The 18,487-nt window shown below is 40.0% G+C and overlaps 1 protein-coding gene across 2 annotated transcripts in view; it reads left to right on the top strand.

Moving 5' to 3' along the window:
- The window catches only part of cadm1a (cell adhesion molecule 1a), a 404,039-nt gene that overhangs the window by 99,262 nt on the left and 286,290 nt on the right, over positions 1–18,487 (top strand). The window lies entirely within an intron of this gene.

Below are 18,487 nucleotides of genomic sequence, written 5' to 3' on the forward strand. Positions count from 1 at the left end.
CTGGTCAATTAGCATTTTGTATGGTTTTGCTTCTTTCATATGTATTTCTAAAGCAACATTAGACAACTAACATAAAGCATATACATTATTGTTATACACTTAATTTGTGTTGTCCTTTTTTATTCAAGACCTGCAAATGTCTTAAACTGAGAAGAAAAAAATGCCTAAAACTGCTACAAAATCTGGATGAACCTCTGTGTACCCAAAACAATGTATTCTCCTCAACGGGTTCATATGATATGTTACAAAATATGACGTTCTATTTAATGCTGTGAAACGGCGACAGATATGTGACTGTCACCGTTATGTGATGGTTAATTTTACGCACCAAAGCTTCACCGGTTAAGTTCAGGCACCAAAGCTACCGTTATGTGACCAGTTAAGCCGACATGATAGGCGGCAAAACTGCTTTGTGCCGGCCGTTCCATTATTTTCCTATGAGAAGAGGAAGAGCTCGGATTTGCTGCTTTGCGCTGTGCTCAAATTTCAAATTATTTCAACTTTGACCCAGTTGCCGCTGACCTTTCGCGACCTTTCGCAACCAATGAGATGACAGCTGTCATTACCTAGCAACGGGAAATAGCTTCCTTGCCACCCTTGATGACGAATACCTGCGCTTTGCTCTGCGCCCTACCTAGCGGTGCGCAGAGAGCAAATCGCTTATCATGTGTAGGCCGCTTTAAGTGTAATACGACTTTCCTATTTAATGCGGTGAAGCGGCAACCAGTACGTGACCGTGGCGGTTAAGTTTAGCCTTCAAAACTACCGCTACGTAACTGGTTGAGTTTAGGCATCAACATGACTTGGTTAAGATTAAAATAAAAAGTTTTGGGTTAAAATAAGTAGCCTACTTCTGTGAAACAAACACCGATCCCCCAGGTGAAAGTCCTTTCTTTGTGGACCCATCCACCACCCCAACCTCCTCCCTATGGGAATTTTTGCACTCTTAAGCCACCTACACATGATCTACGGTAAAACCGCGAGGTAGGGCGAAGTCCAGTTCCAGTGCTTCTGGAATTGGTTGCGCCTTGAAAGGTCCGCGGCAACGAGGTCAAAGTTGAAATAATTTCAACTTGGCAATTCCGAGCGGTGCGCGAGGCCAAGGGTATAGCGCTCCGCCTCGTTGGGTGGCACCGTTGGGCGGTTTTCCCCATAGGAAAACAATGGAACAGCCAGCGCAGAGAGGTTTTACCATAGCTCATGTGTAGGCGGCTTTATACTACGTCACCTGGTTTACTTTCCACCTTTTGTCACCATCAGTTTTGTGTGCTTGCCAAAAGAAGTTCGGCTTGTACCGACTTTGGCTTGGTCGTATGCCTGATGGTGGTTTAACACAGTATTTAACAAGAGTCTCCCGTATCACTATGCATTGCATGTGTGTAATACATTTGTGAGCAGTTAACATGCATGTCATTATTTGAGTCTACTTCTCATTCAGACGACTTTTACTCCTTAATTATTTTTAAGCTCTTCTGGAGGAGCTGACACATGGTCCAGAGGTCAAACTGTGAGGCCAGGTGAAACTAAACTCACCATATTGCAGTCTCCTCTGCCTCCCCCTTCCTCTGCATCTCCCCTCGGGCTGATAATAGAGGTTTGGGGCTCCCCTGCTGCTCGAGCCACCTGTGATATTATCTCTGAGCTCTACCAGGCAAGGTGGGACTCTTAGCCCTCTCTATGGGACAGAGGAATTAGAATTAACGTTACGGCTAAGTGGATCGGATGTCTGGATCTGAAGATGGAGCAGCAGGCTTTGAATTGAAATTGTTTAGTTTTTTTTTTGTGGGAGAGAAGAAACATATGTGCATGCTTAAAAATGAGAGCTCTTTGATAAAGGGAGTGCTTCATTTTAAAACCCAGTAACTGTAAGACCGAGCCCACTGTTATTCATCAAAATGTAAAACAATGCAAAAATCGGCATCTTAAAATACTGATGATGTTTGCCTTTAAATCCAAATATTTCAATTAATCCTTTTTTTTATTTAAATTCATAGGAAATCCAGCTGTACTTGGAGTGGATGAGCCATAAAGCTTTGGGATAACTGAGGAGTACAATTGATGTTTCTGTGTGGCCGACATCAGACATTAGATTGCATATTCTAATAAGCCCTCTTAATTTTAAAAGTCCAAACCAAAATGTATATGCATTCATTTCACACTGTACGCATCGAGTTGGACACAGAATTGTAAACTTCTTCTTATAAAGTTTGTTTTCTTCTTGCACATCTGGGGCCCTATTATCACGGCGACGCAACGACTAGCGCAAGCAGCGCTCTGACCGCTTTGATATTTACCAGACCTTGACCTTTGCTGTTGCCGTCTGTGGTACTATATTCTGGTGCCCAGCGCAAAGCACATTGTGCACAGATGGGGGAAGAGGCGCAAACAGGTGTGAGGTTCATTCAAATGAGGAAATGCAAAGTTAGTTGGTATTTTGGTGGAAGATGCGTCTTAGACACTGAGAATTAAAACACATCTGTTTCGGGCGCAACATCGATCTGCTGCCAGTCTTATTATTCTTTATATTAACATAAACCATGTTAATTAAATGCTCCAACCAGTGGATGCGTTTGAATCATGTTATCTGGTTAAAGCAGGAACGGCAGCAAAGCAGTCTGCATTTATAAAATAATATGAATGATTCTTACAGGGTCTGTTGTCCACAGCTGCAGATGTCAGACTACAGCCGCTGATTAATCCTGTGTGTCATTGCTGCCTTTCCATCTTTTTAAGCAATGGTGACACATTTTATGATTTATGACATGAGATACAGTCTAAGTAAAAAGTGTAAAGCGTTGGATGGCTGCCTTCATATAAACAGCTTCATAAAAAAATTGTAATATTTATATCTACATATCCGTTTCAAAAAAAAAAAAGCCACACCATCTGCTTCTGGCTGCAGATGTGTTGAACCAAAACAAGGTGCATTTTGACTGTGCTGGTTTTAAGGGCGGCTAGTGGGGTTTGCCTTTACCGACTTTAAAAAAAAAAAAAACGCAACATTGTCATCTTATTCATCTTTATGCATAATGCAATTGCATGCAAACTCCCCATCCCTGATTAACCCTGTAAAAGTGGTGGTGTTTGTGTGTCTGTCAGGTTCTTATATTATTATTATTATTATTATTGTTACAGTTTCACATGGTTTAGTAACTAATCAAGTAGTTTAGTTTAGTTATGCCCTCAAACGGTACAAGACCTGTAATTTTACATTCTGGAGTTAAATGGGAACAAAGCTTTCTAAATCTCTGTCAAAGTCATCACAGGGAAACGCAAATTTGTGCCACATGGAAGAGTGTAGAATCGTGCCCTGAAAATGGTGTACCGGTCCCATTAGCTACTGGGATTCAAATGGAAACTCTTTTAATGATAATTTGTAGGTGTACAAGGTTGACTATTTTTTTGTGATTTTCTCTCTCAAATTACCATGTTGCTGTTCCTCCTTATCAACTGAGCTTTGTGGAATCCTAATGGCTTCTAAAACAGCAGAAGCTTCTATTTTTGTCAGTGAGTTATAAACAAAATGAAGCAGCCTCGTATATATTACTTGCCTAGTACTCCGCAATTAGCATCGCTTTCAGGAGCTAGTAGGACATAACATATAGGCTAATCACATAGGCATTATGGGTAATTTTATGGAAACCTCCCTGAGTGCACCTGTTAAATGGGCCTTATCATTAAGTTTAAAGTCTCCAGGGGGAAGGTTAAAGACTGTGTTTGTTATGTTGTTCAGATGCTCCAAACTCTCTAATGATCCGATTTATGTAAATCAGGTGATTATTTTTGAGTAATCAGAATGGCTGGCTTTAAACTGGGGAAGTGTGATGGTTGTGAGGAATGTTTTGAGAAAATAATCACAGAAGTGGAAGATTTCTGATGTTTTCACTCATGTTGTAGTGAGTATGCAGCCTTCACTGTTAACAGTCTGATTTAATTGCACGCTGCCAACTTTTTGCTCAAATTACACTGCAGTCAAATAACACACGAGAAGCCAGGGACTATTTAACTAATCAAGTGAATTGACAATTCGTGAATTCACACCCGCCATCTTCACGCTTATTCCGCTACTGCAGATTTTTTTCCTTTGCTTTCTTGACATGCAGCTAAAAGTTGAGTACAGACAGCCCCCTTGATATTGCACTGCTTTTTCTTCAGACTTTCTTCTCCTCAGCATCTAATGCCCCAGTGGACTGCTCTGAAATCTATACCTTTTTTATTTAGCCACCAGAAGGTCAGGAGCATGCAGCACTTTCTCAGTTAGTGTGCTTTCTATGTCTTTTATGTGGCATCGATCAATGTCATTCACAGTCTCGCTTTGCCAGACCTTCCTCCACAGCGCTCCCTAGGAGGGTCTGGCGAGTCCACACAGCATTCAGGGATGGGAGAATTATTGGCATTTCTTTAAACCAATCACAATCGTCATGGGTGACGCTAAATGCCGGTCGGAGCAACGGTGAATCTGCAAAATGGCCTCGGGAAGGAACTTGTTTTGTTGGAATGTGTGTACGTTCAAAAGTTGTTTTAGTCGTGCAACAGAAAACTCAGATTGGACAGATAGTCTAGCTAGCTGTCTGGATTTACCCTGCAGAGATCTGAGGAGCAGTTAACCATAGTCCTCAGAAATCCACCGGAGTTTAAAATCAACACAAAGAAAGCAGAAGGTAAAGGACATCCGGGGGAAAAGAGCAACATCCTGTGTAATTTCCGGTGGCACCGGAGCAATACCAGAAGTGGAAGGTCGTGGATATAGACTATCATTCATAATGCAACTGCATTATTGAATGAGCTTGATGACATTTACAGACCTTCACAAGTGAAAATTTATTTATTTTTACTACAACTTAGGTCTTATTTGTTGTAGTTTTGGCCATCAATTCTATGACAACAAGCTAATATTCAACATGGATACTGATAAAAGTCACACAGTGCAAGAAACAAGAGCAGTCAGACTCTCACGCTCTCACAGGTTGTAAACAAGCCAACCGTTTATAGCCAGATTATCTAAACCACTTTATTTGGAGGTAAATTGAAAGCAAGCACTCCTGAAATGTCTGTAATATCTCTCCTTGCAAATATGTGCATACACACATCGAGGAAAATACAGTAGGCCAGGAAGTTGTTGAAAAATGTTATATACATGTAATACTCACATGCCCATTAGGGCTGGGACGGTATGGACTTTTTCCAAGGGGGTAAGCCTCTCCCCAGAACGCGTAGCTCCTATGGCGCCATTTTGATGCTACCAAGCCATCACCTCCCGTTAGCATTCCATTGACTGCCATTCATTTTGGCGCCACTTTGACAGTGAATAACTTTACATCTGAAGCGTGTAAATACTCTATTTGTCCATTGTTTATTTCTAAAGAAACACGACAATGTATACAAGGCTCCATTACCTTGTATCTCACGTTATGGCTCCGTAGCAGACGTTTTTGTAAAAATAGGCTAATGATTGTGTCATAATCACGCGACTTACTGTCGCATAGTAGAGGAATTACCGTATAGTATACGAGAAGCTTGCAGGCAGTTTCGACTTACATTAGCTGTTTAAGTTTAATTACTAATGTTAACTAGCATTTTAGTTAGCAATAATTAGCCTGTGCCTATGTAATCTCCTTACATATACCTACGCTCTCCGTCTCTGCAAGATTGGGAATGATTGAGAGTTCTCTTAGCACAGCTACCAGAAGACTTACAACTTTCAGACATGTTGCTCATGTCACATTTACTTCGTCTCTCTCAGTTTGAAGCTGCGCAGTAACGCTCAGCCATCACCGGAAAAGTGCTTCTAATATACTTCACTGGTCTCCGTCCAGAGCAACGGGATCTGTTGGTCCAGTTTATATACTGTCTATGATTTTTGAAAAGCAAGAAATTCCGGCGGTAGAGCGGTATACCGCAACCCCCTTACGAGAGTAGCGTAAGTTAGAGTGAGAATGGCAGGGTGCCTTAAGTGAGTGACGTCAGTGCCCGTGTGGTCGCGCCAGGAGAGCGAGCGGTAACGGAGAGTAGCGTATGAGTGCCGCTGTGAGGAAAAGAGAGGGGAAAAAGAGATAGCAAAATTGATGTAAAGTGAGTTAAAAGTGAACAATAAAACAACAAGCTAGAGCTTCTCATGACACGGTGGCTTTATCTATTGTCAATACTGCCGGTAAAGTGAATGACATTACCCCCGAAAAACATTGACTTAAACCTTACAACAACATGCAGCCCGAGTGCAGCCTGTCTAGCAGCTGAGCAGACAGAGAGCAGAGAGGGCGACTCAGCAGTTCGCTAACTTGTTGCTCTCTCCTACCAATATAAGCCGTTTTAGGCTACCAAACGTGCATGCAGGTTGAAATTCAACCGTGCCGTTTTATCAGAATAACGCTATAAACAGAAGGAAACTCTGTTAGCTGCTAGGCTAATGTGCAATGGTAAACACTTCAGCTGTAACGTTAATGTGTCTACCTCAGCTGAGAACGGAGAAATGTCTTTGCCTTTCCTACCGAAATACACGGTTAGAAAGGCAAAGACGTTTCTCCGATACAAGACATTACACAGGTACTCTCATAGTCAACACGAATGGAATGTTATTATGTGTCATGGAACATTGCGCTCCCCAACTCGTGAAAGGTCGGATTTGCTCCATCTTTTGATGATAAGTTTTGTTTAGAAAACCTTGAATCCATGTAAGACACAATGTCATCAGACACAATCCATGTGATTAGAATCAATGAATCCATGTCATTAGAGACAACGTGCACACTTTTGCAGGCCAATGTTTTTTTGCGGTGATGACTGTGACGAGCTCAGATCCGCGGTAGGCGTCACGTGACCGCGGTAATGCAGTAACCATCCCAGCCCTAATGCCCATATGTGCACTACAATAGTTATGGTTGCTGTAATCATTTGTCCACACCAATCCCTCTCTAGCGTGAGTCCCATTAGAGAAATGGGGGAACAAGTGCACAGTTTTTGTCCATGTAAAATTGCATTGTCATTTTCAACTGAAGCTAATATTAGGCTTCAGTGGTAGGAGTCAGCCAAATCAAGTGGATACCTTAGGAGTTTGTAACAGCCAAAAGCCATTTTGCTTGTGGTGCTGTGAAAGGAACTCCTGTTGGTAGTGACATTTTGATCAACACATACAGTACAGTATGGGTTTGAGTGTTTCCATTCTAATTTGTGCAAAAGGTTCTCCAAGCCCTTATTTTGTACATATTAATATTTTAAAAAGTACACAGTGTTCCCAGTGTGACACAGCAGGTCTGGTGATAGAATATCCTTGATAATACACCTTATTTACCCTTATCCTTTGTCACCTCGTCAAATGCTGTGTAGTAAGTTGTTGCCTCTAAGCATTTTGGCTATCACCGTGGAACAATGTGCTGAATAGTGCTTGTGGCGTCAATCATGACCAAATGTTCTTTCTTTTTGAAATCAAATTTCATGAACCAAGTACGTTTCTTATTCCCGTCATGTTGGTCTTTTATCCTGGTTTTTAAGAAACGTGATGGTGCCATTCAACTTTTGACAAGTAATAATACTGATGACTATTTCATTGCTTCTGGAGTATTTTTTTTTTTATCCATTTACAAGCTTGTCCTTGGCAATGGTTTTCTTCCCTTCAATAGATGCTAACTTAGATTTGTACACCCATGTTGTAAATGTTCAAAGCTTGAAAAGGGGCTGCAAGACAAGATTCTCATTCCCCATAACTGGCACTGTTTAGAGTCACCCTTTTTGCTCAAATCAAATATTCAGTTTTGACACTTTTGGCTACCGGAATTGATATGTTGAAATAACTATATCTTAATTAGCCACATGGTCCTGGTCCTGCCAGAAAAGTTTTGATTTACAAAATGTTAATAACTTACCTCTGCAATCACAGACTGGCTGAGTTGCTAAACTGTGCAGTAGATTGTCAGACATTATTTCTGGTGATTAAGGTTCCCAAATTCAATCAGTTACCTTCTTTTAATTGGAAGAAAATTGCATTGTGCAGCTTTGATACTCAAAGTATAATCCACATTTACATGTAGGGAAAAATGTGAAGCACTGCCCCCCTACAGAATGCTTTCTGGGATCAGTTTTCAAGTGTTCCAATTTCTTCTGGAAGGTGTTTAGAAAGACTTTCTAGCACATATAATTGCTAGACAACTTCTGATTTCATGGCTCTGACCTGATTTCTACCTACCACATAGTGGGTTTTATCAAAAGCCCTGTCAAAGTGCGACGCAGGAGTTCACCTCCCACACTGAGAGACAGGTTGGATATTTCACTGCTACCAAATTGGCCGTTTGTCTTGTTGTACTCTCATTTATAGCACACAAGTGGCAAATTTAGCAAACTGGACCACACATTTCATACCCCCTCAGCAGCAGTATTGATACACTTGAAAGGAGGGATCTGGAATAAGCAGGTAAAAAAGCTCAAATTGCCACAAGATCATGATTGAAATTGCATTAAGTTGTTCTCCCATCCTTTTAACAATATGTCAGGGCTACTGTACCACAAAGCTTCACCAAGGCATTGATTATATTCCCTAGCAAAGATCCTGTTTCACAAGCTGAGATGATGTTCCCTGGTTTTAATCTTTATGATTGGATTTATCGCTCTAGATTAAACACTTTGCAGTCTGTATTGACACGAGGGTCCGTTGAGGGAGGATAGATACCTGAGGAGGGAAGCAGTCTGCGGTTATTAAATATCACTCCATCCTGCCTCCTGGATGTTTATCTTTCATTATGCTGGATTTTTATTAAAAAATGCTTATGGAAATCTCCACGAGCTCTGGCCTCTCTCTGGCCTCTCCTGTGGGATTTAAGATGAGGAGGAGCATTTCATTTGCTGTGTTTTCTCAAGCAAGGCTCATGGCATTGGCCACTGCTTGTTATTAGCAATCCTAATGACTTCTAAATTTGATATGAGACCTTTTGCCAAAGCTTCCTGGTTGGTGGCACTGTGCCTGTCTCCTGAGATACTAAATAGTGCCTCCTGCTCTTTTGATTACACTTTCATATGGCAGTGAACTGCACCATCCAGCAGGCACTGAGTCACCGGCTCCATCTCCCTGCCATTGTTTACCCAAGTGAAAGAGGAGAGGATATCTGATGTGCACCAAATGAGACTGCTGAAGGAAAAAGAGGATTTCTTAGTGAAGTCTCTGCAACAAATACAACTACACAATACTGGCCTGGGTAAGCAGCACAGTGTTTGTTCAGTCTTTATAAAGTGGGTTTGGGTGATGCTATAGCTGTTACACAGTGACATGCTATCTCTCCTCTGCTTTATAATTCATGTGGTCTTTGTTATTTGACTTTTTAATGGAAGTGTGTTGCTCTTACTCAAACACCCTGGTATTAGTTCCCCCTCTAACTGCTGACTTACTGAGTACCAGATAGAGCCCGACCGATAAAAGATTTTTAAGGCCGATGTCGATACAAATATTTTGTGATTTAAAAATCCGATATTCCGATATATATATATATATATATATATATATATATATATATATATATATATATATATATATATATATATATATAAAAATCCAGAAACGCGCAACAAAACAAACAGATTTCCCTAACATTTATCCTCACTTATGAGTCCTCACTAAAATAATATGATAATGCAGTTTAAAAATAAACTTGTTTGATTTATTGTCACAACAGAACCGAGGAACATCAAAATATATTAAAGTTCTGATAAATTAAATGTATAAAAATACAAACTTAAGATATGAAACTTAAAGTGCTTTGAACAAAAACACAATAACAACAACAAAAATCAGAGTTTTGCCAACAGGGACGTTGTAGAGCGCCCTCTGGTGGACAAACTGTGCAACGCCAACACTCATAACATGGTCGAAGGGTGTTTCGTCCGTTTTTATTTTATTTTTTAAATATTCATTTATCGGCCATTATAAATGCCGATACCGATAGTTTGGAAAATGCCTAATATCGGCCCCTCGATATATCGGTCGGGCTCTAGTACCAGAGCATCTCCAAGTTAGTATCTGGATGTGTAAGTTTACATCCTGTCTGAAGCATAACTATCACACGAGCCTGATGTAGCAGTAGTTTTAGGACACACATTGCATCTATAGATTGTTCCAGAAAAAAAAATATGCAGTACTCCCTGACTTTGTTAGAACCACATATTGTTAGTTTGGAGCTGGGTAGCCTTTCCCGTTGCCATTAGCACTTGTATTGTATTGACATCCTGTCAAGCCACTAGCAACAGGGGGTGTATGCTAGGTGCTAAATGGCTCAGGTGAAGTCTGACTGCGATGGTGACTAAGCTCCGACTCAGGGCCCTTTTTCACTTCCTAATAGAGTGCAGCCAAAGTTTAGGCCTGTTATAGTGGAAGCTCATTTATCTGAAACCCAGGCCTTCAAACAGCCATTGACCCAAACGATTAGCAAGTTCACCTCTGTGTTAACGTTGTGCTGTAATAAAGTGTTTTTTAGATAAAGACAAGCTTGCTTATAGTTTGCTTAACATGCTATTCAAAATGGTGAAGTACATAACAATGGTCTACTAATTGGAAGGCATTTCTACAGGGTTTTCACAGGGATTCCAACTTTTGTTGACTAGCTGGAGAAAGATTTTGACATTTGGTTGTGATGGTGTGATTTTGGTAGTGGTGGGGACTTGTTATGGTGTCTGATTAGGGCTGCAACTAACAACTATTTTGCTAATCGATTCATTTATTGATTATTACTTCGATGAATCGATTATTAATCGGATAAAAAGAAAATTGCCATCTTCTTATAAAATGCTTATTCACAGTTACATGTAACTCAAAATACAGTAAATAAATTTAGTAAATAGTTTTAGTAAATACTTGATGTAAAATGCAAGGACAGACAAGGCCACCACAATAAACACAAAAATAAAGAATGCAGCCATGCACTGAGAATAAAAGGGAAATGTAACGTTAACTAATTACGTTAACTCAGTTTTAAAGCTAAACATTCCACACAAACTACACGCTGCAACCAAGGAAATTACGTTGTTTTTTTTGTTCATCAAAATTGACACAAATCTGCCAGAAATGACGTAAGCTGACAGAAAGTAAACATGGACCGAATCTGTTGCCTAGCAAAGCCAGTGAAAGTTTATCAAAGATTAACTTTAGATTGTCTCCGGCTAATGACATGAAATATGTCAAAAACCCTGCAATACTCCATTGTCTTTCCGACCTAATTTCAGCTATTAGTGTATGCTTTATCTGCTGTTTCTGGCGGATTTGTGTCCATTGTGACGCACAAACGCACAATTGCAGGTTATCAAAAACCAACGTTACCAACAGAAAGACCTTTTGTCTGTTTTCTCTCCGTTTTGTGATGGATCAAAGGAGCCAGGCGTAGCTTTATGTTAGTGTTTGGTTTAAAATAGCGTTACCAGGGGCATCAGCTTCATAAAGGTCAGCTTTATAATAGCTTTGTCAGGAGTCCAGCAACATTGATCCATCACAAAACAGAGACAAAGATATTCTGTCTGTTACATTTGTTTTTAAATGAACCTGTAATCGTGTGTTTGTCCGTAAAATTGGACACAAATCTGCCTAGAGACAACATATTTAGCTAACGCTATTTCTCTGAAATGAGGTAAGAGTAATTTATAACGGGTGTAATGCCGTGCATCAAACATAGACACAACTAATTGATGATTAAATTTCTTGGAATTATTATTATTTTTTTATCGATTAGTTGTCGATTAGCCCTATTTATGATGATGTTCAGGATGAGATCCAGTATTTCAGGTAGCGGTATTCGTAGGTCAAGCGTGGCAACAACTGCTGTAAAAGGCTGCAGCTATGCTTCTCAAGTTTTGGTTTTACCAGATTTTGAGACATATGTCTTTGAGGTTTTTGATTCCACATCAATACAAGGGAGTTGATTGTGATTTCCACATTTTCATAATGGCTCCTGTAGAAACTGTGGACAGACAGTGTGTTCTGTGGATTTTCCATCTACCTCCATTGTACTGTCCACTGTTTGTAGGAGGAGTGTTGCTTTCGAACTTTTTAAATGCATTTCACTGCTGTGAGCAACACAAACTAAATTTCACGTACCTCTATTGTATTAGGGTTTGGGCTGGAATCCAAAATATCTCAACCAAACCTATCTGCATGGAGAGATGGCACTAAAGTGAAGACAAGACATAATGCTTATTTAGATGACCTGACCCTTCAAATTGCCTAGGAGGAGTAAGACAGCGGTGTGTTTAAGGAAATGAGCAGCTCACCTTTGTGAAACACGTTGTCCCAGAAGACCATGGTTTACACAATGGTATTAGGCTTATTTTTTTTGGTCAATGCTTGGTTAATTATATAAATATATTTCCCAACAACCGTGCTGACAAATCCCCAGATTCCTCCCAGCTCACTGTTTATATCAGTTGAGTTTTAAGAGTTGCGGTTAAACGGGCTTCTGAACGACAGATTAGCAGCAGTCTGTTCACCCAAATAAAGTCTTATAAATAAAGGCCACCTTTTCAGCAAAATGATTTTCACAATAAATAGATACATTTTAGTATGGTACAAAACCTGTTATTACAGCTAAACTTAATACAGCTAACCCTTTAGCACCTCGATTGTTGATGGGATCAAATAACGCTCAATCACTGCAACCTCACCATTTGCCCTGCCCAGTGTCGGATGTGGACCCTTTACAAAAGATCCACATTGACAACTAGGGAAAATATGTATCAGCTTTATTGTTGCACATGGGGAGAATGACACCCATGACTCACTGCTTCCCATTTGTCGAAACTGAGCTACATTTCACCATTATTCTGCACACACAAAGACACACTCGCGCACCTTTCCAAGTCCATCCGTCAGTCAGTCTATTAAGGCCTCTCAGGGCTCCATAATGACCCATTGTTCAGGGATTGAGGGTCACTGATGGCCAGGGCTGATAGTGTCTGAACCATGTCTCTTGAAAATGACCTGAAATTCTTTTGATTTACATCAAACTCACCCCTGCTGCCACCTGTGTCTCGACACTGGTGACAAAAGAGCGATGCACATGCTGATTCTTCGCCCAAAGACTGATTGATCTCATTCGACCCAGATACCAGCAGAAGAGAGACATTATTACCTTTGTTCAGGAGAACATTGGCACATTTCAAAGGAGGGCGAACCAAGAGTGTGTGTGTGTGTGTGTGTGTGTGTGTGTGTGTGTGTGTGTGTGTGTGTGTGTGCGCCTTTGACTAAGCCTTTTGATGACTGCTCCTTCACAGTGCCAGTTTAGAATGAATAGGTGATCCATGTAGACCTAAAATCCTGCACAAATCTCATTCAAATTTAAAGGGAGGATAAGCTGCTATGACATATTAATGTTAATCCTGGCAGATACAGTTATGTTCTCTTTGGATTTGAACTTTTCCTTAGGATTTCCTGCTGTTTCCTTCTTTGTTTGATTTGCTCGATGAAGAGACAGCCCAAATTCGTTTTGATTAAAGTTCCCATCGGAAGTCTCCATTCTAACCAAACACTGCAGCCACTGATTGCAAGTTTTGAAGCTGTCTTTGTGATTAAAAGTGTCTTAATCAATGAAGTCAGGTGCTGTAATTCTGTACTGCAATGAAAACCAACATTTCAGTCCTGATGAAGCATGGTGGTGATTCCCTTCCAGAAACCAGAGGAACAAAAGACTGAAGATCTTCCAGCTCTACAGGAAATGTGTGTGTATATATATATATATGTATGTATGTGTGTATATGTATGTATGTGTGTATATATATGTATATGTATGTGTATGTATGTGTGTATATATATATATATATATATATATGTATGTATATATATATATATGTATGTGTGTGTATGTATAAAACGGAAAAGGGTCAGAGGTGAACTCGCAACATCGAAAAGCTTTCAACCGAAAGAGGGGGATGTGTTCACGAAGACGTCAGAGTTGATTCATTATTGATAGGATTATGGCTCCGTAAATAGGTCTTAGGCCCATTTCCCCTTTACCAGCCCCAGGAGACAGCTCCCATTTTGGGTAAATGTGAAAATGTAGTTGAGACTTGGTGATAAACTTTGAAACACAATCACCACACAGCAAATGGTAATGTCAGCTCAAACCTTTCTTTATTTTCTTTGGGAATGGAGGGTAATTAATAACCAGTGAAGGATTGCAGGCTGAGTGGAGTGAGGTTGCAATTTTTGTGTGTCACATGGAAAATGAATATAATTAGACCAAGCCCAAACACATTTTCTGTGACACACCTAATTTGATTTCAGTATTGGAAGAAAACCACAACATGACTAAAAGAGAACCCTTTTATGATTTCAATCAGGATTTACTGAAATCATGGCTCGGCCATTTTGTAAAGTGCAATGGCAAACATAACATTTCTTTGAAACTGAAATGTATGATGTGCAAACAATTTGCCTGCAGTTCTCTCCGATGAGATGAGGGATAAGAGAGGACAGCAAGCCACAGTTAGCAAATGTTCCCCCCCTCAAGGGAATCAGCGTCAGCCACACTTCGCAGCAGGGATCCCGAGAAGTTGAATAAGGATATTGCTTTTTAACGTTCACTTGTGTGACATCCAACTCCATTACTCAAAAACAACGTGCACATTGATAACACTCATTTCAATTATTAGTCTAAGCAAAACTGAAACAGTCACACCAGAAAAGATGGCCAATGTATGTCAATGGAGGTATAGGAGTGGACGTGCCTCTTAACATTTATTGGTAGGGATGTTCCGATACCATTTTTTCCTTAGCGATTCTGATACCTGAACTTGCATATTGGCCGATACCGAGAACCAATCTGATACCAGTATGTTAAAAAATATATGTATGTTATTATTATTTAACAGCTGTACTGTACTCTAGTAAGCCTGTATGTATGGATGTGATATGATTGCTACCATTGTTGTATGGCCTGGCTCAGGTTAAACCCCTTATAATGTATTTAAAAATGCATACAGAGATTAAATGCCATATAACTTTCTTTTATTTAGTTTGACAGTCAATCATAACGGAAAAAGAACAAAACATTTTTTTTATTATTAATTATTGTAATGAACATGTTTGTTGCCTGGAATAGAAGATGAAGAAGACATATGACAAGCTGTCTTTTATTTGTAAGAAAAGTCTTGGGAGGGTTGTGGGGGCCGGGGAGGGGGGAGTTTGGCAGTGGTGCCGTATAGTGTTGAAGTATAACCTACGCCTATGGTAGTATGAGCGGGTTACTTATTTGGATTTAGCTTTGCAGCTAAACAATCTATGGGAGTGCAGATTTCATTTTCATCACAATTGTATTATTCCTTTGGCTTCTAGTTTTTTTTAGATTACAGTTTGAGATTGTATTGATAACTAAGGCCTCACATCAAGTGGCTCCAAGTAATATTTCCAAACTATTAAGCACTTATGTACAAGGGTGCACGCTTAGGTCATCAGAAACATCTCTTCTGTTCACAATATATACTGGTACTTATGTATTTTCTTTTAAATATCAGCTAACAGAGGCTAGAGGCTCAGTGAGGCTACAGTGCTGACTGTAAAAAAACCCACAACTAATTGTAAGAGGAAAGTTGGGCTCAAAGATTCCCCGATCCTTGGCCGTCGTGGGGAAGTAAATGTATGAATGGTTGTGGTGGGTATGGTAGAGGTTGTAATGCTTACTAAGTCACAATGATAATGATGATATGTGATATTGAGCAGGTATTGTTATCAGAAGCTGTTGCATCGATTTTATTTCTTTCAGTAGTTTTTCTACTTCCTTTTGTAAAATCCTCCACCTACACAGCAAGGTAACGATCAACCTTACTATTGGAATCAAAGGAAGTTTGTAATGTGGGTTGGCATTCCTTTTCTGGCACATTCACATCATATTGGGCTTTCCTTCCTGATAGAAAAGATGTAGATGTCCACAGTCGCCAGACTGATGCATCATGTGGCCTTCTCCCACAGTGGCTCACTTTTGGTCCAAAACTGGCATGCAATTTTGATGTTTCTACAGTATGTAGCAGAGAGCAAAATCTGTTACTGATTCGGTGAAATGGCACACGTCAACTGTGGCCAACTTCTCTCTCTTCTTAAAGCATAATACATTTCACTGTCATCTCTAAAAGCTGCAGAATGCTTATCTCTCACACAGAGGATTTAAAGGGAGAGCTTTGTTGGACATATTGAGCTTTCCATGTTTCACAATGAAATCTTGCCAGATATGTTTAAGTGCTGCCTCAAGCAATGTTTCACAGTAGCGCTGCTCTCTTTTATGAACGTTGGCTGTCAGAGAGCTCATTTGAGGCTACTGTATGTTCTTTTCTGTCTCCTGAAGACAGGAAGTTCCCTGTTAAATTCATCGTATTGTTCATGTCTAGACAGGGGATATATTACTGTACCAGTCTAGACATCTCCTGTCTTTGAGATGTTCCGTGAGCAAATGTGTAATGCAGTCAGCTGTGTGAGACAGTGAGGCACAACAAGACATGTCAGTTGCACTCATGTCAATGTAAAGACCATTTTGCCCTGTTTTTCCATGTAAGTCTGTCTTGCTTATCCTTCCAGGCAACCTATTTCACTCACTATCTAAGGAAACATTTTGTCACAGCTCAGTAATAACTGCATACTCACAAGCTATCATATGTACAACCTGTGTGTGAAAGAATCTGTGAGTGTTTTTGCCCATTATTTTAGCTAAAGATGGATCTCATCTCCAACCATTTTCCTTGTCTAATAAATCTTCCTCTCAGAGCATGAAGATGATTGATGGGTAAGGCACTTAAGACATACACATTGGTAGGATAAAGAGTGGAGTGCTGGAAAACAGATGGGCAGCTTTGTGCCAGACATTACACCTGACTGTTGCAGCACTGGTGCTATTTTTTGTCCTAATCGCTCTCTTAGAGGTGTTTCACAGCAGGGAATCGCAGGTGGTTGAGCCAGCACTCGGCCATTGGGCAGATGCTCTAAGTGAAGAATTGTATATGTTGTCAATAGGAAATCAAGACTTCCACTTCAGTATGAATAGTTAGGGTGGGAACAACAATTTTCCACAGAGAGGGGGTTGAACTGAAACCCCACAATGTGTAAAAGACAGTCAATGGACTTTATATGTAATGTCCATTGATTATTTCACAATCACAAGCTTTTTCCAAAACTGTCTAGGCTGTATTAAAAATGGCCAACATAATGGATCTCTTGCCAGCCACATTGTTTCCTGAATTTATTCAGTGGTTGTTCTGGGTTACTTTCTAACCGCTTAGGGTGTGTTATTAATGATAACTGACAGGTGACCTGTTGGTATGAGATGTTGCCCTTTGCCAGTTGTACTAGATTTGTCTCAGGGCCCTGATACACCAAGCTAAATGTGAGTCGTCTGGCACCGTTGGACAATTGTAGACCATATGTGACCATTAATCTGCATTAGTTTTTGTAGTGTGTCTAGCATAGTTTGCAGACACCGGCCCATATATGTTGCTGAATAGCTCAGTAATTATCTGCACGTTCATTTTAAGTTTTCCCCGTCAGTCAGCGAGGTGCAAATGTTATTGCTAATGCAGCAGCAAGTAATATACATATACGTTTACAAAGAAAAGCTAAAAAGTAGAGAACAGAGCAGTCCAGCACTAAACCCAGCTATGTGATCATACCGTAGCTGCTTGACCAATAACAAATTTGAAAAATGACGCGATTTCCTTCTCTATGATGGGTTAATGAATGTATAAAATTATTGTTACATTATGCACAACTTGCTGGCACTGTTCCGTACCTCTGACCTTATGTAAAATTCATATGGGGACCTTTAATAGAGCAGTTTTGAGAACCCTTATAGCTGATAACAATCAGTGACTGAGGCAGTTGGTGAGAGAGAGCTGTCTAAACATGTTCAAGTGCAAATTTTCACAGATGTGAGGTGACAGAATATTTGATAAGAGACTTTGTCGCCGGTACTTCTTTGACGTAGGCTTGGTATGTCAGAGAATATGTAAATGCAAATTGGAAAATCTGATTTTAACATGGCTGTAATTGTCATGTAACACTGCACAATTCATTTTCCTCCTTAGTAGAATTCATGCTTGCTTATGTAGTCTCGCATGTGTATAGTTGTGATGTGCAGACATGTTCTTTTCAAAGCATTAACATACTGACATATGTTTTAAATTTGGTAAAGTGAGGCTTGACTTGACATGAATACTGATATGCTGCTGGTCTCCATGGAAACCTGTTTAACTTTTTCCTCATCTGTTTATCATTTTTCATTTCATATTTTGTTTGCTGTCATGCCATTCAAAAATGAGCTAATTACAGCAAATGACGGAAGTCATACTGTGAGAGATGGCAGGGGGTCTCAGGTGATGTTTGATGGACTAACATGGCTGTTATTTTAGATCCAAAAGTGTTCATTTAATTAATCCTGGTGTGTGGCTACTGTAAGTGAGTCTTTGACAGTGATGTGCGACGTGGCTGCCACAAAAACACTTTCTTTTCTGTCTTCCGACAAACAACTAGTGCAGTGCCCATTCG

The sequence above is a fragment of the Sander vitreus genome, chromosome 13 (genome assembly GCF_031162955.1).
Source record: "Sander vitreus isolate 19-12246 chromosome 13, sanVit1, whole genome shotgun sequence".
NCBI classification, from domain to species: Eukaryota; Metazoa; Chordata; class Actinopteri; order Perciformes; family Percidae; genus Sander; species Sander vitreus.